Below are 22419 nucleotides of genomic sequence, written 5' to 3' on the forward strand. Positions count from 1 at the left end.
TCGTTGCGGCAGCACATCAACATTTTCTTTTCCACTAAACATGTATTTAAATTATTTGTTGTCGGTTTCGTGCCGTTTCGTTTGTCGTTTATCGTTTACTTCGTTGTTCGCCGATCCGTTGCATCCGATTTTTTCGCCCAGTGCACATTGTTGACCTATATTTGGGCATCAATGAATCCGGCATACAAGAGGCCATAGCCATAGAGACCGCTTCCATTGCCAACAGCACCGCACCGCACCGCGCATCTGCCGCAACGCCACTCACTTTCATTGTGCTACGCTGTGTGCTGTGTTCGTTGCTTGCAGAGGCAGCTTTACAATCGGCATGTCCTGTTTTGCCGTCATCACTTGGTAGGCGAGTGCATTCTGGAAAGAGCTTTTCGCGCGCCAAAGAGAGCGACTGGAAAAGCACAAGCGCTCTTCGCAAGCGAACCAAAAACTGCTCTACACATCAGAAATTAACTTGTGATAAAGCATATAATGCTCTGACGAAATTATACGGTAAATGCGTGTGAATTGAGGCATAGTTTTAAGGCTGTGCATTCGCAATATAATTTTTTTAGACTTGAGGCACTTTGTTCGAAAATAAATATTTTTAGATATTAAAAAAAAAAAAATTTCCCGTAAAAAATTGTTTAGATTTAAATAATCACAATAAGCTAGCTTACGTGCTCTCAATATGTATGGTGCATAATTGACTAAATAATTTAAGTACCATATCAATTGATTGGAAGTTTTTAAGCTATATTTATACATATTTTATGTCTGTATATACTGCGAATGCTCATATTGAAGCTCAAAATTAAATAATTTTCGATTTCACGCGATCTTCGACCGGGATGAAAAACAGATGTTCTACTATGTAATGATTCCGACCCACTCTGTGAACAAAATCCTTTACTTCAAGCTATAGCCCGTACATAAGCCTAAGGTCGAAAAAATTTACAAAATAGTGATTTAAAAAGAGTTGAAATTTACACAAAATCGTGATCGTTTTTAACCAGTTCAAATTCGATTTATGAGCAGATTGAAAAACTGGTAGAGCATTGTAGTCTGAACTATAGGTACACAGAATATGAAGAAAAAAATCAATTTAAAACTTAAAAATGCGATTTTTATAGATATAACCTGTCAAAATATGTATAAAAGTATATTTTTGAAGTTTTATAGTAGCTGTGCCCCTTGACACGAATTCTAATTTCTTCTGAGAAATATAAAAATATCAGTTTTGTTACGAATTTTGTAAGTACCTAGTATTTTCCCTTGTGTTGTATCCTTCCTTGAGCTCATACGTATGTTGTCTTTTATATTTCTGGATTTGGCAACCCTAGTATTGCAAACTGACATCTCACATTTTAATCGTAAAGTTTGACATTTTTAATGTTATAGATACTCAGGAGCGCTACTTATGACTTAGGAGCGCTATTTATGTTGTTTACAGTGATATAAAATATTCATCTCTGCTAAAAAATGGAATTATATCACATAATGCGATCAAGCGATTAATTTTTAAAATCTTTCCACGTAGATTAACACAGTAACAGTGCATCGTTGAAATTAATTAACTTTTTGGTGATGAACCTCCAACAAGAACTAGTATTTATAAATGGTATGGTGAATTCAATAGAGGTCGTAGATCACTCGAAGACGACTTTCATGAAGTGCGTCCAAAACCAGTTGCTGTTCCGAAAACTCTTGCTGCTTCACGCAAACTAATATTTCAATACCGTCATGTGCCCTAAACTGAAATCGAGACAACTAGGGATAATCGTGGTACTTACATACATTCAATATGGAATTTATTTTTTGAATGAATTTTTGCATTATACCGTAGAAAAACGTGCTTGTTGGATTCTAAATAATTGTTTAATCGCTCAAAAAAGAATCGTAAAGATTGGCGAAATGTTAAAAAATACTCTATTGCTATTTCGAAACAAGAGTATGACATCGTGACAGGTGCTGAATCGTGGAATGTGCATAAAATATTTACTGATTCACCTTATAGCACCGACTTAAACTTTAAAGGAAATATAAGACGTTTTTCGACACCTGAAGAGGCGCTGAAGAACTGATAAGGAGCTTGCATCTGCTTCTTTGTAGAATATGGTCAGACGAAAGCATGCGCCGTTAGTTCTGCTTTCTCCAGGTTGGATGAAGAAGGGAAGCAAATGGATCTGACAGTGAACAAGGGCAAGACGAAATTCGATACTTGGCTGCCACGTCATTGTTGACAGTCATAACTACGAAGTCGTAAATAATTTCGTCTATCTTGGAACCAGCATTAACAGCAACGTTAGGCTCGAAATTCAACGCAGAATAACCAACATGTGCTACTTCGGATCATCCCTGTCCTGTTATATGGTGCAGAGGAAACCATGTGATGAGACGACGCTACGAGGTTTCGAAAGAAAGGTTCTGCGGAAGATTTATTGTCCTTTGCGCATTGGCAACGGCGAATACCGCAGTCGCTAGAACGCTGAGCTGTACGAGTTACACGACGACATTGACATAATTCAGCGAGTTAAAAGACAGCGGCTACACTTGCTAGGTCATGACGTGCGAATGGATGAAAACACTCCAGCTCTGACAGTGTTTTTGCGATATTTTAAACTCGGCTATAACCGCGTAATCGGTGTCTATGTCAATAAAGAGGAAGAATAAGAGGCGGTGGATGCGTTCAGAACATATGTTTTGGAGATACTTCATGATTAATTTAGAATATTTTGAAAAACAATAAAACGATTTTCGATGATTAATATTTGCTTTTGTTTTCTAGTCCCAAAATATAAAAAACAACCCATGTGTAAGTATGGAAAATAATCGTTAAGCTTAACTTAACTTCAAAACCAATAGTTAAAGCTCAGGAATTAGTCTGACAATCATAGAACATGTTTCTACATAAAAAACTGCAATTGAAAACAAAATTACTAACTAAAATAATTAAAATATTAATAAATTCTACAATTGACTTACGAAAAAATACTTTTCTATGTTAAAAAACAACAAGTAAGCCAGCACCATGAAAAAGACAAGTTTTAAAAAATTTAAAACTTATTTGACGTTTACTTTTTGTGCGTTTTCCCTATTTGACTCGGTAGCGTGCCATTTCCGTATTTTCTCTGTTTATGTTGCTTTTCAAACGTCATCAATCTGCATGAGTTCGCTGGTAAAATTTCACTACGCCACCACACCAGCGTGCCACCATTTGCGCCCTTTACGCAAACGAAACAGCAACAACAGCACGAAAAGCACAAATCAGCTGTGACTGACCAAAACACATTTAAGGCAAAATGCGCCCGCACAAAAAGGAAAATACCGAAGCGAGCGGAGCGAAGCTTTTCTCTTGCGCCAGCGTGTGTGTGTATGTGTTGGGCCGATGAAAAGTAAGTGAGCAAGTAAGTTTTACTGGAAATTTTCCGTTACTCTCAGTATCAGCTGGAGAGTGCAAGTAAAAGTCAAATGTGCTTGTAGGGCATGTGTGGCGCGGCAACAAGGGCTGTTGCGTGTCAGTGGAATATAAACTTAATGGATACACTCGCAAGCGCATAAAAAACACATACACAAACATACGTGTGGCACGCACATATTCGGCCGCCGATGAATTCTGTGGTCACAGGCCGCTCAATCATTCAAGTTAGAGTCACAGGGCGAAGTGGACGTGTCGACGGATGTGACATTTTGTTGGTTCAGCTGGTATTTAAATATACAATTACAATTGGTTGTAGCTTAAGGAAAGTGTGTTATAAAAAAAAATAACAACAATCGAATGCAAATGTGTCGCAATTGTAGGAAAAGTGAAATTTAGCAGCTTCTTGGCAATTTTCGATTTTCAGCAAACAAAAGTGTGCAGCACTTGTGCAAGGAAGCCTCTAAGTTTCAACACAACTGTGTGCCTGTGAATGTGTGTGTGTGTGTGGATGCGTGTAGTAGAACATTTGTATATTTAAACACAGCATACAGTGAGATGTGTGAATTGCTGCTAAGCCAGATAAAAGCTTTTTTAGTAAAAGTAAAAGTTAAGTTCAAATTGGATTTTAGAAAAGGAAACGGCAAATTTGTAAGCAAAGAATATGCATGTGAAGTATACTCAAAGTCTTTCATGCTTATCACAGCAAAGCTGAAAGCATGGTGCAAAAAGTTGCTATGTACACATATGTGGCATAAAGGTCAGCACAACGTAGAAGGAAGCAGGAAAAATTATATTTTAAGCGTGCGAGAGCATTTGCTCTCTATAGTCCCGTATGTTAAACTTCAACTTTAATTTCACGTTTTTTTTTTTTGTTCTGCTTTGCATAAATTATACACACTGCCATTGAACTGGAAAATCACATCACTACGCGCGCTCTTTTGCACACACACTCTCGCTCTCTCTCTCTCTTTGAGTTTTGTGTTAGTAGTAAAAACGGCAATAAAAGCAAGTGCAAGCCAGCTGAAGCGGCATGTTAGTAACAAAAATAGAAAAAAATCCAAAAACGTGTGCATTACAAAAAAACAAATTCAACAAAAACAGCAAAACACGAACTTCTGTTTTAAGTGAAAAAAATATATTGAAAATAATTTTAAAAAATATATACATATGTACTTTTTTTAATTTTTACTGTTAATTAAATTAAATATAATTAAAAAAAAATTAAATATATTTTATATAGTTTTTTTTATTTTTACGGTTAATTAAATTAAATAAACTTTTGGGAAAATTAAATATAATTTAATTTTTGTTTGATTTTTTACAGTTCAATCCATAAAATAGCATTAAAGTAATGTTTTAGTGTATCACAAAATTATTAAAAAAAAAACAACAACAATTACGTTTTAACATAGCCACAACATAATGCAGGGCATAAGTTTTCATTATACGATAATAAATGTTGTTTAAGTGTGTGCAAAGCAAAATAATAAGAATACGCGCCTAAGCAAGTGGAGCAACACGCAGCCCGTAGTGAGCTAAAAAGTTTATTTCGAAAATAGAAAATCGTTTATTCAACTAAAGCAGTAAATGAATGGATATCGGTTGCAGGTGAGTAGTTGTTGTAGTACCTGTTTACTTGATTCTCAATATCAAAAAAAAAAAAACTTAAGAAACAAAATTAACAAAAAAATGTGTTGAGAGTAATGAGCAGGTCAGGATTAAGTAAAATTGTTAATAATGTTATTTTTCACTTTTCTTTAACATGAAATTTAGTTATTGTTTTTTATAATTAAACAGATTCAAATATAATGAAATTCGAAAAAAAATAATAAATAATATTTTATTGCTTCGCTAAAAAAATACAAAATAAAGGGCTCTCAAGTAAATATACAATCGTTCAATATGCTCACAATCAACAACAATTTACAGTTCATTGAGTGGGCACAAAAACAACAAAAACCATCTCTTCGCCTGTGTATATATTACGTGAAACCATATACGATATACCCGCACCCACACACCTAATTAAATTGCAATGCTGCGTTCAATGTCCTCTGCTGGCCACAAGTGCATTTCAATTAAGCTTGAAGGACACCAAACCGAAACCAAAAGCCTCGTAAGGGTGCGTAAGCAAGTTGCAAACAAGTAAATAATAACTGACACTGCAGCTTGGTATGTGGCACACGCAGAGAGTGAAAAGAATGTGCAAAGCAAAATCTGGTTTAATTTTTGATTTGTGGCATTTGTAGACACAAGAACGCATTGCCACCACACAACAAGTTAGAAAGCCACATACATATTACTTAGACCAGTAGTGGTAGTGTTGATCTAACGGGTCTTAAAATACCGCTAATTAATTGGATTTTATGTTAGCAATTCAGTCGTAAATATTTGCTACTTTTACCAACACAACTCAATGCTAGTAAAGCAGCAACAAAATTATTGCTCAGACAGATGAACTTAGTGGTCATTTGGTGGTAGATCCGTACTCAGCGGTGGATGCATAAGAACCACTCAACCATGCTTTCGAAGTCTCTAGTGAGTCACTAAAGATGTGTGTGATATGGCGTTACGCTGATGGAATAACATTTTTCTGCTATTGCAGAAAGCTGGCCGCTATTGGTCGACTACTTCCTTCAAACGGTTCAATTGTTGGCATAACAGCGCAACTTGCATGATTCCCCGCAAATCCCACCAAGCATATAACAAAACACTCCTATTATAAACATTGCATGCAAACTTTATATATCTTGTACAAAGTATAATAATGTCCAACGATTTAAGTCGATTAAATAATAATAAACAGTTTTGAATATAGGATCTCAGAATCGAGATTATGGCTTAGTCACTGTTTGATCCGTCTCAGAGTGATTCGACACGGACCATTTTTGCTTGACATTTATTGCTAGTGACCCCCATATCTTCAGCAGTAATCATCCGCTTCAGAAAAATATCGATCTTGTTACATTTCAGCAACGATTCGAAGATGGAAATTTAGATTTTTTGCTCAACTAGTGTAGCAGCCATACAACGAGCTACCTTTTTTGTATCCACCCGGTTCCAAACGGTATTTTGTGCAATCTTTAGCTTCTGAGCAATCAAATTAGTGATGGTCGGTCACGATAACTTCTCTCAATTTGCAAATATTTTTAACGATTATCTTCATTGTATGGATATTTTTGACAATCGGTCTCCTGTAATAAGGTACATCTTTGCCGTCACTGACGGAATCTGAAGCGACAAAAGCAAAATTTCACATGATTGCCGGGCTTACGTTTTCGACTTTATCGAAGAAAAACTTTATACGGAATCTTTTCTCTTCACTTGTATCCACCTTTGACGAGTGTTTAAACAAAACTGAGATAAACAACAAAAAACTGTCTTAGAATTTTTTTGTATGAAATCTTTTCTTTTAAGGAACGCATTACGTATATAACATAGCCCGATGGCTTTAGCTTTTTGGAAATTGGAAAAATAATTGATTTATTTTAACAAATTCTTAACATAAATGAGTCCTACACCGCATACACAGTAAAGGCAGCTTAAATGCCTCCTGAAGAATCCCATCATTTTTAGGTACCACTTAAGTCCTTAGATCCGCGTACGAAGCCAAAAAATGTTTGTTGTATAAATCTCACAAATTTAGGCTACTATTTGAAAGTGGCAGACCACAATTTCGACAACATAGCACAATAACTCCACAAATACATACTCGTATAGAAAACATTGCAGTTTTTATGCCTAAATTAATGTTTGATAATCGTAAACCCATGTTTCATCTCTTTGTTCCTACACTCATGCCGTAGTCTTTTGTCCCCCTCGCACCCCACCAAATTGCATAACCGAAATTCTGTTAGCTGTATATATTTTTAGAACAAGGACGCTCCACTGACAACAAATGATAAATTTTGAGGACAGAAATTCGCAAAATCTGGCGCGTAAGCAATGCTACGCAAAGTGACATCTTCGAAATTCCAAGCTGTGCTTTGATGATGTATGTATGTGAATTTGTCATGCGTGCTCAAATGTGCAGCTACTTGTGTATGAAGAATTATGTGTGTATCTGGCGTTTGAAATTGCTGTCATTTCGTGTGTAATTATGAGTATTTTGTGTGAGTTAAAAGCAGTCAGCTGCAAATGCATAATGCAGCACATATACTTAAGGATACACAATATGAATACACATAAAGACCGACACGATTAGAATACCTTGCAGATGTATTATTGCTGACTCTGCATTGTATTACTAACAGAATTAATCTGTCATGATCTTATAAGAAATAACTTGTTTGTTTACACCACTAAGTCACTATCACTATGTGTGGACTAAGAGGATATATGAACCGATTTTATAAATTTTTTGATCTATCATTTAATCAGGTTCGTCTGTCTATTCTTCCCTCCGTTCGTGTGTATATAAGCGAACTGGTCCCTTAGTTTTTGAAATATCGATCTGAAATTTGTAACAGGTTGTGTTCTCACCAAGAAGCTGCTCATTCGACGGAATGGCCGATATCGGACCATTATACAATATGGCTGCCATATAAACTGAACTATCGAAATAAAGTATGGAAAACTTTTCCAATTAGCCAGATATCTTCATGAAATTTTGCAGGGATTATTATCCAAGGTCACAATGCTATATTCGAAGAAATAAATAAAATCGGTTGACTATAACATATAGCTGCCATACGAACTGAACGTTTGGAATGAAGTGCTCGTATGGAAAACTTTTTCATTTGAAGAGATATCTTCATAAAAATTGGCAGGGATTATTATCCAAGGTAACAATGCTATATTCGAAGAATAAATAAAATCGGTTGACTATAACATATAGCTGCCATACAAAGTGACTGAACAAAGTTCTGGTAAGAAAACTTTTCTATTTGCTATAGTATTATAACTTCAGTGCAACAGAAATTAACATTTTTTCTTGTTTAGTCTACTCTTAAAGTGCACAAAAACTACTATGCATCGCTTGTTTCGAGTGTAGACAAGTTTTTATGTTGTTTACTCTCACACATGGCCGCCTCGTTAAGTGGATAAAGATTTTATTTAAAAGAAAACAAACATATAAACCGCTGTAGAGCACCACACACAGCTAACCAAAAGTAAATACCAATATATAAACACGTATTGAAGAATTAAAGAGAACCGTAAACATGCACACTGCACCGCTACTAAATTCCAATCTAGTGCTAGTGAATGAACTTGCATGCGGAATTGTTTATTTTAATCTAGCGAATAAATATCTCAAAGCAAAATCGAATTATTAATGCAGCTGTTTACAAATTATTGGCGTTATAAAAACACGAACGCATACCGCACAACCACACAAAATAAACATATACATTATTATATTACACAAATAGCTGGTCGCCGCGGCGTATGAACAATATTTATTGGTCCTAAGTAAGCGCACAGTAGCAGTGCGGCATTTGAGCAGCAACAGCGCAGTCATAGTAAAACATAAATAAATATTTTATAATATGCAAAGCAAGCGCAGAAAGCAAAAAAATGCACACATACAAATGTGAGAAAATAATTTCGTTGAGCTTAGGTGCCCTCCCTTGCAAGGGGTACTCAGTGAGTTTACATGGGTCATGCACGAATTAGTAAGTATTTACAATTTGAGCCTTTACTAACAGAAAAGGCGACAATAAACAGTAAATATGATTATGATACAAAGAAAGTATTGCGTAGCGAAGAGGCAATAGTAAGCACTACTATGGCCAAAAGGGTTTGTCAATAAGCTATAAATTTCCTTTGCCTTAAAAGCGCACAACTGCCTTGGAGCTCAATATACTGTAGCACTAAGCTCTTTTTAATGTATTAAGGTTTACCTTTTTAACTAGTATTGGCTAAGTCATCTCTTATTAGAATATTCTCTTCAATTTTGTGGGTGTCCACATGGTTTTCGCTTGGTGTGGAAAAATATGCCGTACATTTTATAGGATTTTCATATCTGTCATCCTATATATACAATATTTAGATGCTTAGTATTTTATGCACGTTTTGTTGTTGTTTTTCTTTTTTTTTTTATAGTTGACTTTCACCGCAATTCCATATTAAAAGGCATGAAAAAGTCGCATACGAACTAAATGAACTTTTACGAGCCCATGTGCTGGCGTCATAAAAGTCTTCATAAAATGGAATGTATGTGCCCATCAATTCACTGTTCGTTCACCGCAAAAAACTCTTAGTATATCTACCGTTAGTACCTATAATTGCAGCAATAAAAGCTAAGTGCTTTGTTGTATAAACTTAGCAATCAGGAAGTCGACGAAGAAATACAATAGCCAACAGCAAATCAAGTATTTTGATTCAAATAACGAGCTACAATTGGGAAGTGACTCAACTGAGATTTATGCGCGCACACATAGCAACATCTTTATATATTGGCATATACATATCTACATAAATTATATGTGGCAAAGTGCTAAACTCTGCTAAAAATGCTTTTGAAATATAAAAAACACAATTTAAAAAGTTACAAGTTTTAGATCGATAAGGAAAAGAGAATACTTCTACCACCATACATTGCTATTATGAGAGCTAGCCTTTTAAAGACAAAGTTTTAGCTGAAGAAGTTTATGAATCGAAACTATATGGATACCTATTTCTTACATATCAATCATTTACTTATGTGGGCAAAGTTTTATTTAAACATTTTTGTATATGTTTCAGATGACAAAAGTGTATTGAAAACAAGAAGGAGTATTGATAATATGATCTCATTATTATAAGATATCAAATTGAGTAGAAACTGATTTATATATAGGGTTCGGCTGCACCGAAGCTATAATACCGTTCACAAAAATAAAAGATTCCCTATGAGAACTTGATTTCGATAGATCAGTTTGTATGAGAGCTATATGCTATAGTGATCCGATCTCAATAATTTCTGCGGATATTACGCCATTGTTCTGGACAAGAACCCGTGCCAAATTTAAAGAAATTATTTTATTAAATGAACAAGTTCTTATACAAGCACTTGACTCCGCTCGTTCAGTTTGTATGGCAGCTACACTCCATAGTGATTCGATTTGAACAATTTCTTTGCATATACCATTCTTGCCTTAGACATTAACCCATGTCCAATTTCGTGCAGATATCTCGTCAATTGTAAGAGATCTCCATACAAACACTTAATTCCGATCGTTCAATTTGTATGACAGCTGTACTTTATAGTGACTCAATTTAAACAATTTCTTCGGAGATTACACAGTTGCCTTAGATATTAGCCCATGTAAAACTTTATGAAGATATTTCATCAATTGGAAAAGTTTTCCATACAAGCACTTGACTCAGATCATTCAGTTTGTATGGCAGCTATATGCTAAAGTGGTCCGATGTCGATGGTTCTAAATGAAGAGCTTCTCGCGGAAAAAAGGACATGAACCAAATTTCGGAACAATATCTCAAAAACTGAAGATGATGCTGATCATTTATTTATATATTTTATTTTTTAGGGTGTCCGACGTTACTTTCTGGATTAAGACTAATTAAAAACTTGCTATTAAGCCCTGTTTAGGATAAAGAACGATACTAAATCACCAAAAAATTCCAAAACACACAATGCGATGTGCGTCAGAGCGTATGAGTAATTTCTTGAGCATCTGTTTTATTGTACGATAACTTTTCATTTAACTATTAACAACACATATGCGCATTTTATTGCATTAATACTTCCAAATTATCTGTATAACATAACAGTAAAGCAAATATCCACTAGTCATGGTTGCAGTCTTGAGAATTTCTCATGTTATGGCATGCTTAGAAATTATAAATTCTAACACTTGCACTCAATTTATTTGCTTTGGTGTCACTTATCACATAGCCTTCAACAAATAATCCTTGTTTACCCTACACAATAGTTTCAATTGCCAAATGGAATTGAATAAATCAAGTTACACGCATGACGCATGGATTGATTGGAATTCGTTGTGCGTGACTTGTTTCTGAGACAGTCAAATAGGTGCAACAGCGCTTGAATATGCAAATGAATTACGTAAACGCACAACCTATGATTGTTGCAGCGTGTCTGCCTTTGTTTACATTGACGTTGAAATTTCATATCAGTACATACATAAATATTTACCCATATGTGTTTAGGCATTTAAGTAAATTTACTTTGTTACATTTTCTTGCAATTTGTATACAATACTCGACTGCCAGCAGGTACGTTCAACAATTTTACTGCCCATATGTATGCACGTCAATCACTTGACATGATTACATCCCCTGATATTATCGAAATTCCGACACTAATTGCTGCAAATAGCCAATTCTATTGTTGAATTTTTTTAAAACCATTTGTCATTTATATATATTATATATATATACTCATAATATTGTTTGGTCTGATATTTATCATTCTATCTGCGAAATTTTCTATATTTCAGAGATTCTGTATATAAATTAGTCTGCCAAGTCGAGACGTTTTTATATTTACCTATAAAATTTGATGTTTTATTAATAACAGATATTGTGATTTTCAAATCACTTCACTTGGCGGCGTGAGCATCATTCTCGCACTGGCCAGGCACTTTGCCTGCATGTTTTATATAGAGCCAGCTACCGTGAAGTCACCTTGTGACTTTCAAATCACTTCACTTGGCGGCGTGAGCATCATTCTCGCACTGGCCAGGCACTTTGCCTGCGTGTCTTATATAGAGCCAGCTACCGTGAAGTCACCTTGTGACTTTCAAATCACTTCACTTGGCGGCGTGAGCATCATTCTCGCACTGGCCAGGCACTTTGCCTGCGTGTCTTATATAGAGCCAGCGTGTCTTATATAGAGCCAGCTACCGTGAAGTCACCTTGTGACTTTCAAATCACTTCACTTGGCGGCGTGAGCATCATTCTCGCACTGGCCAGGCACTTTGCCTGCGTGTCTTATATAGAGCCAGCTACCGTGAAGTCACCTTGTGACTTTCAAATCACTTCACTTCGGCGGAGCATCATTCTCGTGAGCACTCCTGCGTGTCTTATATAGAGCCAGCTACCGCAAGTCACCTTGTGACTTTCAAATCACTTCACTTCGGGCGTGAGCATCATTGCCTGGCCAGGCACTTTGCCTGCGTATATAGAGCCAGCTACCGTGAAGTCACCTTGTGACTTTCAAATCACTTCACTTCGCGGCGTGAGCATCATTCTCGCACTGGCCAGGCACTTTGCCTGCATGTCTTATATAGAGCCAGCTACCGTGAAGCCACTTTGTGATTTTCAAATCACTTCACTTCGCGGCGTGAGCATCATTCTCACACTGGCCAGGCACTTTGCCTGCGTGTCTTATATAGAGCCAGCTACCGTGAAGTCACCTTGTGACTTTCAAATCACTTCACTTGGCGGCGTGAGCATCATTCTCGCACTGGCCAGGCACTTTGCCTGCGTGTCTTATATAGAGCCAGCTACCGTGAAGTCACCTTGTGACTTTCAAATCACTTCACTTGGCGGCGTGAGCATCATTCTCGCACTGGCCAGGCACTTTGCCTGCGTGTATTATATAGAGCCAGCTACCGTGAAGCCACCTTGTGACTTTCAAATCACTTCACTTCGCGGCGTGAGCATCATTCTCGCACTGGCCAGGCACTTTGCCTGCGTGTCTTATATAGAGCCAGCTACCGTGAAGTCACTTTGTGATTTTCAAATCACTTCACTTGGCGGCGTGAGCATCATGTTCGCACTGGCCAGGCACTTTGCCTGCATGTTTTATATAGAGCCAGCTACCGTGAAGTCACCTTGTGACTTTCAAATCACTTCACTTGGCGGCGTGAGCATCATTCTCGCACTGGCCAGGCACTTTGCCTGCGTGTCTTATATAGAGCCAGCTACCGTGAAGTCACCTTGTGACTTTCAAATCACTTCACTTGGCGGCGTGAGCATCATTCTCGCACTGGCCAGGCACTTTGCCTGCGTGTCTTATATAGAGCCAGCTACCGCGAAGTCACTTTGTGACTTTCAAATCACTTCACTTCGCGGCGTGAGCATCATTCTCGCACTGGCCAGGCACTTTGCCTGCGTGTCTTATATAGAGCCAGCTACCGTGAAGTCACCTTGTGACTTTCAAATCACTTCCCTTCGCGGCGTGAGCATCATTCTCGCACTGGCCAGGCACTTTGCCTGCATGTTTTATATAGAGCCAGCTACCGTGAAGTCACTTTGTGATTTTCAAATCACTTCACTTGGCGGCGTGAGCATCATTCTCGCACTGGCCAGGCACTTTGCCTGCATGTTTTATATAGAGCCAGCTACCGTGAAGTCACCTTGTGACTTTCAAATCACTTCACTTGGCGGCGTGAGCATCATTCTCGCACTGGCCACCGTGAAGCCACCTTGTGACTTTCAAATCACTTCCCTTCGCGGCGTGAGCATCATTCTCGCACTGGCCAGGCACTTTGCCTGCGTGTCTTATATAGAGCCAGCTACCGTGAAGTCACCTTGTGACTTTCAAATCACTTCACTTGGCGGCGTGAGCATCATTCTCGCACTGGCCAGGCACTTTGCCTGCGTGTCTTATATAGAGCCAGCTACCGTGAAGCCACCTTGTGACTTTCAAATCACTTCACTTCGCGGCGTGAGCATCATTCTCGCACTGGCCAGGCACTTTGCCTGCATGTTTTATATAGAGCCAGCTACCAGCTACCGTGAAGTCACCTTGTGACTTTCAAATCACTTCACTTCGCGGCGTGAGCATCATTCTCGCACTGGCCAGGCACTTTGCCTGCGTGTCTTATATAGAGCCAGCTACCGCGAAGTCACCTTGTGACTTTCAAATCACTTCACTTGGCGGCGTGAGCATCATTCTCGCACTGGCCAGGCACTTTGCCTGCGTGTTTATATAGAGCCAGCTACCGTGACGTCACCTTGTGACTTTCAAATCACTTCACTTCGCGGCGTGAGCATCATTCTCGCACTGGCCAGGCACTTTGCCTGCGTGTTTTATATAGAGCCAGCTACCGTGAAGTCACCTTGTGACTTTCAAATCACTTCACTTCGCGGCGTGAGCATCATTCTCGCACTGGCCAGGCACTTTGCCTGCATGTCTTATATAGAGCCAGCTACCGTGAAGCCACCTTGTGACTTTCAAATCACTTCACTTCGCGGCGTGAGCATCATTCTCGCACTGGCCAGGCACTTTGCCTGCATGTTTTATATAGAGCCAGCTACCGTGAAGTCACCTTGTGACTTTCAAATCACTTCACTTGGCGGCGTGAGCATCATTCTCGCACTGGCCAGGCACTTTGCCTGCGTGTTTTATATAGAGCCAGCTACCGTGAAGTCACTTTGTGACTTTCAAATCACTTCCCTTCGCGGCGTGAGCATCATTCTCGCACTGGCCAGGCACTTTGCCTGCGTGTCTTATATAGAGCCAGCTACCGTGAAGTCACCTTGTGACTTTCAAATCACTTCACTTGGCGGCGTGAGCATCATTCTCGCACTGGCCAGGCACTTTGCCTGCGTGTCTTATATAGAGCCAGCTACCGTGAAGTCACCTTGTGACTTTCAAATCACTTCACTTCGCGGCGTGAGCATCATGTTCGCACTGGCCAGGCACTTTGCCTGCGTGTCTTATATATTGCCAGCTACCGTGAAGTCATCTTGTGACTTTCAAATCACTTCACTTGGCGGCGTGAGCATCATTCTCGCACTGGCCAGGCACTTTGCCTGCATGTCTTATATAGAGCCAGCTACCGCGAAGTCACTTTGTGATTTTCAAATCACTTCACTTCGCGGCGTGAGCATCATTCTCGCACTGGCCAGGCACTTTGCCTGCGTGTCTTATATAGAGCCAGCTACCGCGAAGTCACTTTGTGACTTTCAAATCACTTCACTTCGCGGCGTGAGCATCATTCTCGCACTGGCCAGGCACTTTGCCTGCATGTTTTATATAGAGCCAGCTACCGTGAAGCCACCTTGTGACTTTCAAATCACTTCACTTCGCGGCGTGAGCATCATTCTCGCACTGGCCAGGCACTTTGCCTGCGTGTCTTATATAGAGCCAGCTACCGTGAAGTCACTTTGTGATTTTCAAATCACTTCACTTCGCGGCGTGAGCATCATTCTCGCACTGGCCAGGCACTTTTTCACTTAGGCAAACTCATATAAATAAGTTTATGCATATTAATATTCTACAGCATATCACACCAATTTGCATATTTTTAGAACGCCTGACTGCCCGCAAACACATCAAAGTTAATGCTTTACATGAGTTCTCAAAAAAGGATAAGGCTCAGCAAATTTTAAGCAAGAAAATAGTTGAAATTTGCTAACACAAGTCGCATATCGAATACATGAATACACAGTGCTGATGTATCTATTGACTATCCAGTCTATCGGCTTACATAAACCACATGTTGTGGTCGCTCAAAAATATGCTACATGTGCCACATGTCATGTGAGTCATGGGTAAAACGTTAGTGTCTAGCCTATACTCTACTCTACATCTCTACATACATGAACCATGTTGCTCTTGCCTAGGAGTATCCCGACGTCCATTACACGTATATTTACACTGCGACAGCTATGAAAGCAGTTAAAGTGACAAATAGTCAAAAGCCCAAAGGCAACACTTTTTTGAATGGCCAACGATGAACCGCCTCCCTTATGTCATACGACCACTCACAACCTGAAAGTGACTCTGTGTAAATGCAGGTTAATAAGCTAACAATAAATACTGTTCGTGCAGGCTCGTTTACACGTCCCGAATACGAGTACACAGCACATTGAATGAAGGGAAATATGTCTATAAAAGTGATAGCACAAAGTGACGCTCTCTTCATGTCATTGTAAGAAAAATAACACAAAAATGTATGTTGTTGAAACTCAGCATTGCTGCTTTTTGACCTACACAATTTGTATTCCGATCCTTTACTTTATATTTTGTAATATAAGTAGTGTATACACAAGTGTCGAGTCAATTGTTAGTTGAAAAGGTGTTTAGTTGGAAAGTAAGTCAGTTAGTTCGCTATTATGCCAGTCATTAGCACACCCATTTATTTTGAAAAATATGTGTTACAAAAACAACAATGGCACGTACAGATGTTCGGTATATGCTTAACTCTTTCAAACTCATATCTAAATCCACACATCTGTGTCTAGGAAGTTTACTTGTCATGTTAACCTTATACACCTCTGGAGCAAAATTAAAAAAAAAAATTATTAATTTTTTTTACATATTTGGAAATTCTATACATTTAAAAAACATACTGAAAATTTTAGAAAATATTTCAAATATTATTTGAGTTGTATAGGTAGTCTTATTAAGTACAGTCGTCCATAGTCGTCCATAGTCGACGTAGTCAAACAGATTATCATAAAAGCGTTTTCCTTAAAACTACATTTTTCAAATTGGTTGTAATTGTAACTCGAAAACAAATCTTCCAACCGTTTTGCTAATTTTGTATATCTTCTGTATTTCCTCTAGGTTTTCAATTTTTGAGCAAAATTCCATTTTTCTTCAGTTTATCTTTTTGTTAAGTTTTAATATCTTGTAAACCTTTGGGATTGAATCGAACCCTAAGCATGTTGTCTTCAGACATCTCTGCGATAGAACGATGGTGTCGAAACATAGAATACATTAATCATCACAATGGAAAATGAGTAGTGGCATATCACAAGGTGGAGTTCTCTCACCACTTCTCTGTATCATGGTTTTCAAAGATCTTCTGGAAAAGCTTGAGAAAGTTGAGTACCGAGTGACTGCCTAAGAGGAAGATGTAGCTCTCATGTTTGAGATAAAGTTTCTGAATACCTAGTGATACCTTTGTATCGTAAGTATATATCCCAGTAAAACTGAGTTAGTTTTATTCCCTAGGATGTACAAAATATTGGAGGCGCATCCTCCATGAATAGGAGACAAGCGTCTGCAGCTTACGGACAGAGTTAAGTACCAAGGTCTTAGCCTAGACCGGAAGCTCTTGTGAAAACCCAACATCGAGAAAAGAGCAAGGCAAGTAAGGCATCGGTTGCCCTGTACTGCTGCAGTGGAGCCATTGGCAAAAGGTGTGGACTCTTACCAAAGAAAGTTCTGTAGTTCTATGAAACCATAATGTTCTTCGGAATTTTTGTTCGGTAGAAGGCATTTGAAAATACTAGACACGCGAAAATATTGGCGGGCTGATCCCATAAGTATTTGTGGTGCAATACAAACCACACTAACTTTAGCCCAAAATGGTTTGCTGCAGAGGACGACTCAACACTGCCTCGAAGTGTATGGCCACGAAGCTGCCCTGAGACTCATAAAAGCCGGGTACTTATTATAGATGACTGCAAACCTGGGCACTCTGCAAGCTTTATTGACTTTGATTTCATTCAAAAATACTTGGGCTACCAGGTTTCCGAACGTAGCCTTGGCTGTCATTTCTCTGCTTACCTACTTTGAAGAGTGATATGGAAAGGAAGGACTCGTTGGAGGAGAGTGCCATTGGACTTTTTTTTACGGATGAATCAAAAGCTGAGTGGAGGGTTGGTGGAGCAATACACCGGCGGCAGATATCCATCAGCTTTAGTTCAAAATTCTTGATCACTGCAGGGTCTTCTAAGCGTGGTGACAACCCACTCTGATAGTAGGGCAGGGATTTCAGATTTAAGTTCGCTCACTGTGCACTCAAGACTTTATCTCTTGTAGTCGACCAGTCTTGCTGATTTGGGAAGCTCAGTAACATTGAATACCTTACCAGATGCCAGTTGCATCAGCTTCTTTGAGCAAGAAGAGATATAATCATTTCATACTCCTACTTGATTGTCCTGGTTTAGGCAGATCAAATCAAAGGCACCTTGGATCTCATACTTTTAGAGATCCAGGCTAAATGACGGAAATAAAAATAAAACACCTAAGCAGATTTGTAATAGGTTCAGGGCGTGTTTGCCGATAGCTAATATCCAACCCCAGAAGTTTTTCGTTTTGTATCGAAGGGACTTTAATTAAGTGTGCTTCCCCTCAAAGCCAAGGCAACAGCCATTTAACCTAATCCAAACTCACCTAACTTATTTAGTCGTTTTCCTTAAAAATCCAAAAATCACCTGTTTGAGGCGATCGTACTAGTTGAACTCCTTAGAGTACTATATCCTAGTTGATCTTTAATCAAAAATATAATGGAGTAAGATATTAAAAACATTAATTACGCCGAGCATATTTTTGACGCCAAATTAATGTGCCTTTCATAAACGTCAAAAGTTGTTGATTATTGCAAATTTTATGCGCAACACAACAACAATATTTAAAGCGAACAATATGCAAAACACCATAATTAGTTTAACAGTAATTTATCAAGCAAAATTGAGGAAAAACAGAAAATATCAGCTCTAATTTGTACAACCAACAACAATTTGCCAAATTGCATAAATTTCAGCCGATAATGATGTCAAAACTGCGACTATTTTAGCAAACAAGTTTGGGCGTGCGAACAATTTCGTTGGCCGCCACTATTAACACCAATTAATTTGTAATCAAGCAACCATTGAAAGTGCCTATAATAAATTACTTTAAATAATAGCGCCAAGCTCGCGCATCGCAGGAGCATATGTGTGTCAAAATGTGCAAATAAATTGCTTCCACCGATTTATAGCTGTTAATTAATCGTTATTTTCCGCGCTCGCACCGAGTGCAAATTAACTAAAATATCCTGCATCCGGTAAATAAATGCGAACGCACAACCAATTAAAGAGCGTGTGCTTTCTATACACGAGTGCTACGCGAAATTTATTCCCCTCTGTCAATATCGTAATTTATTTGTGCGTTAAATAGTCTATATTCTTGAAATGAATTAAGTTCTGGCTGAAATAAACATTTCAACGCAAGCGTTAAGGGATATAAACAAACTGCGCATTGGTTGAATCTGGAGAAATTCTCAAATAATAAATTACTATTTATTTGTATACCCTGAACAGGGTATATTAAGTTTGCCATGAAGTTTGTAACACCCAAAAGGAAACGTCAGAGACCCAGACAGAGAGAGATAATGTATACATATCTGTACATAATTGATCAATGTGACGAGCTGAGTCGATTTAGCCACGTCCGTCTGCCCATCTGTAGATATGCAATTTAGTCCCTCAGGTTTTGTGACTTACTTCTCTCGCCAAGACGCTGCACATTTGTCGGAACCGACAATATTGGACCACAATAAAACGATGGAGCTATTGTAGAAGAAGTTCACCCAAGTGAGGAAAGCGCCATTTGAGCGCCATTCACTTGGGAGTGGTCATAAACGATTCTTTAACATATGGCTCAAGCAGCTCACAACTTCCAAAACACATTCACTCCCCAGAGTTGAGCGCTGATTTGGGACCTGCCACGTAAAAAATACTACCAACGAGAAAAAGAAACCCGCCTCGAATGAGAGACCCCTCTTGATGACGACAACTGCAAACGTGTTGAGTATGACGATTTAAGGGAATGAACCTAGAATGCGATTTGGATTAGGCCCATCGACTTCACCGGTGCCCAAAATTTGGTTATCTGTAGAACTAGATTCCAGCATAAAAAAATTAATCAAGCTACCTGGATGTCTCCGAATCAAAAAGCCACAAACCAGATCGATCATGTTGTGATAGATCGAAGACACGTCTCCAGTGTTTTAGAAGTGCGTACTATCCGAGGTTCCAACATTGACGCGGCCAAGATACGCATCCGCCTCTATGCAGCATAAAACGCACGTCAGTAAACACAAGGAAGGTTTGAAGTCAATAAGCTGCAATCACAACAGACAGTCGAACGATTTTCTACACGACTTGCACTCCTGCTCTCTAAGAGCACTCATCAGCAACTCGGTATAGGGAAACTGTGGAACGGCATCTCACCATCATTACGGGAAAAGGTGTGACGTTCCCCTAATCTGAATCGCAGTGGCACTGTCTACGCTAAATTACACGCAGTTGATATTAACATCGAAAGCCTTAACAAGAGACCCATCAGCACGGCCTAGAAAGAGAAGTGAAAGCGGTTAATTTTGAGGTGAACGTGGACAAGACAAGGTATTTGGAGTATTTGGTAGATCCCTCGATATTCGCGTTCATATTATATGGAGCATTCGACAACACTGAGTTCGATGAATATCGAAGAAGATGGAACGACGAACTGTATGAGTTCTACGGTGACATGGACATAGTTAAATGTCGTTCGCATGGCAGATGATGCTCCAGCGAAAGGCTCCTTCGATTTGCGACACATAGGTGAACAACTGAAGTAAGGGCGCCTACGCATCCAATAGAAGAACCAAGTGCATACCAACCTGTTTTGAAATGTACAACTGGCGTGACCTCGTAAAGGATAGAAACAACTGGCGAAGTTTTGTAATCTCAGCCCAAATCGAGACACGGTTGTAGTGCCAAATAAGATGAAGAACAAAAAATTGGACTGGCAATATATCAAAATATATTTTTTATTCCCACGAAGTCGAAATTGTAATTATGAAAAGTAAACTTTCCATCTTATAAATACTGCATCTAAATTATGTATACATATAGTCTTCAAATAGCACTGAAAAATATTCAATTTTCGTTCCACAAGCCTTTCAATATTATTTACTCTTCTGTAGTTTGATTATTGCCTATCAATCGCCTAATTTAGCTTTCGCCGTTCTTCTTCTTCTCTACACTTACACTCTTTACATTGCCTTTCATTTGACTTGCTATGTTTCAATTTCTTTTCACTTTATTTTCTCACATATTGTAGGAGTATCGTCTATTTGACTTTTCGTACAAAGGCCAGTGTGAGCGTGTGTATAAATTTTTTACAAATGGCTCCATTGTAACCTTTTTTATGCTTTGTAGTTCATATTACGACTATTTCATTTATTCGATTGCTTAATTTGGCGCTAAAAAGGTTCGCCGGTATATGTAGTCTCCAAACAGACACACCTAGATTAATGATAAATGGCTTTATAATGTATAACAAAGTAGTACAGGGCGTATGAGTGATTTACTGGAAGGCATGTGTTGGTTCTTAGTAAATAAACAGTGGTGAAATGGGCTTTAAATAAGAGCAAATTTAAAGGTTTCTTTGGATTATTTTATATTAAATATGTTTTTTTAATAAAAAAAAATGCCTTAAAAGTTGTAAAAGAGAATTCTGATGTCAAATTAGCAACCTTTGAAGCAAGGTTTTAACAAGTTGTTACTGAAACTCTGAATGTATCTATTTTATATAAAACAAAATTTCGCAAAATTATTCTGCTGTGCTTTTATAAGTTATATCTTTGTTCTTTGTTTGTTCTTTTGTATGAGAAAACCTCTTCGCACTCGAAAAAATTTCACTTCATAACTTTCATTCACTTAAGCAAAATCTAATTAAAAATTACTCTTATTCTTTCCCCTTAAAGTGCATTCTTCACATTTCATGTATATTTATACGCTCTTATTACGCAAATAAATCACTGTGCAACGCCTTCAACAGCGCGCTGGCATATATACTTGTAGTATAATAAAACCCGACTACAAGAATTAATTGCCGGCTGTGAAATCCCAGAGAGCAAAGCAGGCAATTAAACGCAAAGAGCAAACAATAATTTAAATGTAATTGAAGCTACTTTGTTCTGTTTGCTGGGGTCGGTTTCATTTTAATCACGCCAAGCTTATAAACCACTATAATTTTACTTGAAATATTTTATAATTGCAGGGCTTGAGTACTGACTTTACGTGGATTTGAAAATTGACGTCAATATGTGCTGTTATTAGCTGCTAAAATGTACTCACTTTACAGCAATAAATCCTTATTTACACGATGCTAGATATACAAAGATATATTATAGCCAAATATTATTTATGCTCGCGTGGTAATCAGGCAGCCTTAATTATGAGTTATCATCTTCTTTTGGCAATTTTATGAAATGTGGACATAAGTGCATTAAAGTTTGATAATATTTATACAAGAATTTTAATTTATATAATGTTATTTATTGTATATGAATAACATTATTTCTATATTAGCTGAAATTCATTATAACCTCAAATTGCATATATTCACCAGCAGCACTAAAGCTTGCCTATGCACATATTTAGGTATC

General features: G+C 38.1%; 1 protein-coding gene across 1 annotated transcript in view; it reads left to right on the forward strand.

Moving 5' to 3' along the window:
* The first annotated feature begins 3639 nt into the window (after positions 1–3639).
* LOC126753129 (slowpoke-binding protein) overlaps positions 3640–22419 on the forward strand; it is an 86976-nt gene continuing 68196 nt past the window's right edge. The window contains exons 1-2 of the mRNA XM_050464318.1: positions 3640–3693; positions 4734–5017. The gene's annotated coding sequence lies outside the window, so the exon portion shown is untranslated. The remainder of the gene's footprint in view (positions 3694–4733; positions 5018–22419) is intronic.

This window comes from Bactrocera neohumeralis, chromosome 3 (genome assembly GCF_024586455.1).
Source record: "Bactrocera neohumeralis isolate Rockhampton chromosome 3, APGP_CSIRO_Bneo_wtdbg2-racon-allhic-juicebox.fasta_v2, whole genome shotgun sequence".
In the NCBI taxonomy this organism is placed as follows: domain Eukaryota; kingdom Metazoa; phylum Arthropoda; class Insecta; order Diptera; family Tephritidae; genus Bactrocera; species Bactrocera neohumeralis.